This window comes from Syngnathus typhle, unplaced genomic scaffold (assembly GCF_033458585.1).
Source record: "Syngnathus typhle isolate RoL2023-S1 ecotype Sweden unplaced genomic scaffold, RoL_Styp_1.0 HiC_scaffold_130, whole genome shotgun sequence".
In the NCBI taxonomy this organism is placed as follows: Eukaryota; Metazoa; Chordata; class Actinopteri; order Syngnathiformes; family Syngnathidae; genus Syngnathus; species Syngnathus typhle.
In genome coordinates this window covers 67,047-72,500 of record NW_026872036.1, presented here as the reverse complement: position 1 = coordinate 72,500, position 5,454 = coordinate 67,047, and positions in this window count along the sequence as shown.

The following is a 5,454-nucleotide window of genomic DNA, read 5'->3' as shown; positions in this document are numbered from 1 at the left end:
ACTTAGTCTCCGGAGAATGACAGCGGGCGCGCGCAAGAGGCCAGTCCGGGGATGAGGCAGCATCCTCGGGCAGCAGGCGGGAGGAGGCAGCCTCCCCTTAGTATAACTTAGTCTCCGGAGAATGACAGCGGGCGCGCGCAAGAGGCCAGTCCGGGGATGAGGCAGCATCCTCGGGCAGCAGGCGGGAGGAGGCAGCCTCCCCTTAGTATAACTTAGTCTCCGGAGAATGACAGCGGGCGCGCGCAAGAGGCCAGTCCGGGGATGAGGCAGCATCCTCGGGCAGCAGGCGGGAGGAGGCAGCCTCCCCTTAGTATAACTTAATCTCCGGAGAATGACAGCGGGCGCGCCTAAGAGGCTGGTCCGGGGACCAGGCACTCTCCCCGGACAACAAAGCACGTCCCCCTCCTGAGTGGACAAAAAAAATCCACTCCTGGTACCTAAGATTTTCTCCAGCGGCGGGCTGGGAGTCTAATCTTTCTCCTGGCCGAGAAAAGAGCACTTTCCCCCGGACAACAAAGCACGTCCCCCTCCTGAGTGGACAAAAAAAATCCACTCCTGGTACCTAGAATTTTCTCCAGCGGCGGGGATTTGCCGTCCTCCGGTGGACACGACGAGTAAATACACCAGCAATCGCACTTACACCGTGTTCCAAATTATTATGCAAGTGACATTTATCTCAGATTTTCCTAAATAGTCGATGCAAAATGAGTCAGCATAATTTTCAAGTCATCAACCATTATTTTGATGAATTCTAATTTTATTGAACAAACCTCCGAATGATCACAGAATTTTTAAAAAATAAAAAACTTAAAATGCACTGTTCCACATTATTACGCACAACAGAGTTTTATAACATTTTATAGGTTTTTATGAACTGAAATGCCCATCTTAAGAATTTACAGCATTAGGAGGTCATATTTACTGAAATCAAAAGCTATTTCAAAGAAAAGACAAACAAGTTACATTTTAACATAGGACCCTTTATTTCAATAAAAAACAAAGTTACATTTTAACATAGGACCCTTTGTTCAACAGCAGCTTCACGATTCTTCCATCCACTGAACTTGTGAGTTTTTGTACAGTTTCTGGTTGAATTTCTTGGCAGGATCTAAGAATAGCCTGCCAGAGCTGCTCTTTGGAATTGAACTGCCTCCCACCTTCGTAGATTTTCTGCTTGACGATGCTCCACAAGTTTTCAATAGGATTGAGGTCAGGGGAGCATGGGGGCCACACCATCAGTTTCTCTCCCTTTATTCCCATAGATGCCAAAGACGTTGACGTATTTCTTGCAGCATGAGACGGTGCATTGTCATGCATGAAGATGATCTTTTGACGGAAAGCACGGTTCTTCCTGTTGTACCATGGACAGAAGTGTTGAGTCAGAAATTCCACGTAGTTAACAGACGTAATTTTGACGCCTTCAGGGACCCTAAAGGGGCCAAGCAGCTCTCTCCCCATGATTCCGGCCCAAAACATCACTCCGCCACCTCCCTGCTGACGCCGCAGCCTTGTTGGGCTATCGTGGCCGTCCACCAACCATCCACGACTCCATCCATCTGTAAAGTCAAGTCAAATCAAGTTTATTTGTATAGCCCTAAATCACAAGCAGTCTCAAAGGGCTTCACATTGACAGAAATTGACAATTATTCTCAAAGCATCCCCTGAGCTCTCAAAAGTGCAAGGAAAAACTTAAAAAACCCTACCTGGCCCATCCAAGGTGGCACGGCACTCGTCGGTGAACAGGACTGTCTGAAAATTTGTCTTCATGTAAGTCTGGGCCCACTGCAGCCGTTTCTGCTTGTTCGCGTTGTTCAGGGGTGGCCGAATGGAGGGTTTCCGCACAACTGCAAGCCTCTGGAGGATCCTGCACCTCGTCGTTCGTGGGACTTCACTGGCACCAGCAGCGTCGAATATTTGTTTGCTCGTCTTTAGTGGCATGCTTGCAGCCGCCCTCTTGATTCGATTTGTTTGTCTTGCAGAAACCTTCCTTGTCGTGCCTTTGTCTGCACGAACGCGCGTTTGCTCCGAATCAGCGACGAATTTCTTCAAAGTTCGATGGTCGCGCTTAAGCTTTCGTGCAATATCGAATGTCTGCATACCTTGTCCAAGGCATCGAACGATTTCACGCTTCTCGACAGCAGAGAGATCCTTTTTCCTCCCCATGGTTGAACGAAATGGCCGAACGCTTAAAAACGCGGAACTTAAATAGACTTGTTAATTACTACAATTGCGCTCACCTGGCAGACTACCATGGACTGTACCATGACTGAGGGTGATTTCAGTACTTGAAAAACAAAAAATGTAATCTTTATGACACTTAAATACATTTTGCATAATAATTTGGAACACGGGACCGTGTTCCAAATTATTATGCAAAGGATATTTATCTCAGATTTTCCTAAATAGCTTCCTTGAAATGTTACCCGGCTTTTGAGCTCTCCTGCCGGGCGTGGGTTTGCGTCAGCGCCCGGTAACATTATGGAAGCTAAAAGAAAGAAAAAAGAAACAAATCTAAGTGCGATTGCTGGTGTCTAAATACATTTTGCATAATAATTTGGAACACGGGACCGTGTTCCAAATTATTATGCAAGTGATATTTATCTCAGATTTTCCTAAATAGCTTTACTCGTCGTGCCGACCGGAGGGAGGCCACTCCCCGCCGCAGCTGAACAGTCATCCCGGCCTAGTGGAGGTCTGCGCAGGGGGGGTCTTCCTTGAAATGTTACCCGGCTTTTGAGCTCTCCTGTCCGGCGTGGGTTTGCGTCAGCGGCCGGTGTCATTTACTCGTCGTGCCGACCGGAGGGAGGCCACTCCCCGCCACAGCTGAACAGTCATCCCGGCCTAGTGGAGGTCTGCGCAGGGGGGGTCTTCCTTGAAATGTTACCCGGCTTTTGAGCTCTCCTGTCCGGCGTGGGTTTGCGTCAGCGGCCGGTGTCATTTACTCGTCGTGCCGACCGGAGGGAGGCCACTCCCCGCCGCAGCTGAACAGTCATCCCGGCCTAGTGGAGGTCTGCGCAGGGGGGGTCTTCCTTGAAATGTTACCCGGCTTTTGAGCTCTCCTGTCCGGCGTGGGTTTGCGTCAGCGGCCGGTGTCATTTACTCGTCGTGCCGACCGGAGGGAGGCCACTCCCCGCCACAGCTGAACAGTCATCCCGGCCTAGTGGAGGTCTGCGCAGGGGGGGTCTTCCTTGAAATGTTACCCGGCTTTTGAGCTCTCCTGTCCGGCGTGGGTTTGCGTCAGCGGCCGGTGTCATTTACTCGTCGTGCCGACCGGAGGGAGGCCACTCCCCGCCACAGCTGAACAGTCATCCCGGCCTAGTGGAGGTCTGCGCAGGGGGGGTCTTCCTTGAAATGTTACCCGGCTTTTGAGCTCTCCTGTCCGGCGTGGGTTTGCGTCAGCGGCCGGTGTCATTTACTCGTCGTGCCGACCGGAGGGAGGCCACTCCCCGCCACAGCTGAACAGTCATCCCGGCCTAGTGGAGGTCTGCGCAGGGGGGGTCTTCCTTGAAATGTTACCCGGCTTTTGAGCTCTCCTGTCCGGCGTGGGTTTGCGTCAGCGGCCGGTGTCATTTACTCGTCGTGTCCACCGGAGGGAGGCCACTCCCCGCCGCAGCTGCAGCGGCAGCTTTGAAACGTCATCCCGGCCCCCTGGAACTGTGCGCGGGGGGGGCGATGCGTCCCGTGCGAGGTACCAGGTCGCGCTGCGCCGTCTGCCTGGCCGCTTTGGGCCCGCTGGAAGTCTATTAAAGCTCCGCGATCTCCGCCTCGGTGCTTAAAAAGCGTCCATCCGCTCTCCTGGAGCTTCTTTCGGTCATCTCGTCCGCGTGCACGGCCTGCCGGTGGCACCGGCTGGAGCTCCGCAAAAAGCTCCATTTCTGTTAAAAATGCTTAGCCGCGTCCCTGGAAGCCCAATCGGGCGTAGAAAGTGAGGGGGAAGGCCCCCAAAGCACCGGCTGGAAGTCCCAAAAAAGCTCCATGATTGGTCAATAATGCTTAGCCGCCTCCCTGGAAGCCTAATCGGGCATAAAAAGCTAGGCGGAACGGCCCCAAAGCTCCACACGGAAGTCCCAAAAAAGCTCCATGATTGGTCAATAATGCTTAGCCGCCTCCCTGGAAGCCTAATCGGGCATAAAAAGCTAGGCGGAACGGCCCCAAAGCTCCACACGGAAGTCCCAAAAAAGCTCCATGATTGGTCAATAATGCTTAGCCGCCTCCCTGGAAGCCTAATCGGGCATAAAAAGCTAGGCGGAACGGCCCCAAAGCTCCACACGGAAGTCCCAAAAAAGCTCCATGATTGGTCAATAATGCTTAGCCGCCTCCCTGGAAGCCTAATCGGGCATAAAAAGCTAGGCGGAACGGCCCCAAAGCTCCACACGGAAGTCCCAAAAAAGCTCCATGATTGGTCAATAATGCTTAGCCGCCTCCCTGGAAGCCTAATCGGGCATAAAAAGCTAGGCGGAACGGCCCCAAAGCTCCACACGGAAGTCCCAAAAAAGCTCCATGATTGGTCAATAATGCTTAGCCGCCTCCCTGGAAGCCTAATCGGGCATAAAAAGCTAGGCGGAACGGCCCCAAAGCTCCACACGGAAGTCCCAAAAAAGCTCCATGATTGGTCAATAATGCTTAGCCGCCTCCCTGGAAGCCTAATCGGGCATAAAAAGCTAGGCGGAACGGCCCCAAAGCTCCACACGGAAGTCCCAAAAAAGCTCCATGATTGGTCAATAATGCTTAGCCGCCTCCCTGGAAGCCTAATCGGGCATAAAAAGCTAGGCGGAACGGCCCCAAAGCTCCACACGGAAGTCCCAAAAAAGCTCCATGATTGGTCAATAATGCTTAGCCGCCTCCCTGGAAGCCTAATCGGGCATAAAAAGCTAGGCGGAACGGCCCCAAAGCTCCACACGGAAGTCCCAAAAAAGCTCCATGATTGGTCAATAATGCTTAGCCGCCTCCCTGGAAGCCTAATCGGGCATAAAAAGTTAGGCGGAACGGCTCCAAAGCTCCACACGGAAGTCCCAAAAAAGCTCCATGATTGGTCAATAATGCTTAGCCGCCTCCCTGGAAGCCTAATCGGGCATAAAAAGTTAGGCGGAACGGCCCCAAAGCTCCACACGGAAGTCCCAAAAAAGCTCCATGATTGGTCAATAATGCTTAGCCGCCTCCCTGGAAGCCTAATCGGGCATAAAAAGTTAGGCGGAACGGCCCCAAAGCTCCACACGGAAGTCCGAAAAAAGCTCCATGATTGGTCAATAATGCTTAGCCGCCTCCCTGGAAGCCTAATCGGGCATAAAAAGTTAGGCGGAACGGCCCCAAAGCTCCACACGGAAGTCCGAAAAAAGCTCAAAAATTTTCTAAGTGCCAACGGCTCATTCGCCGTAATGTGTCCGCTCCGCGCTGGTTCCCCGGTCGGCCGCGAATAGCGCAAAATCAGCCTCACGGAAGTTCGAAAAAAGCTCA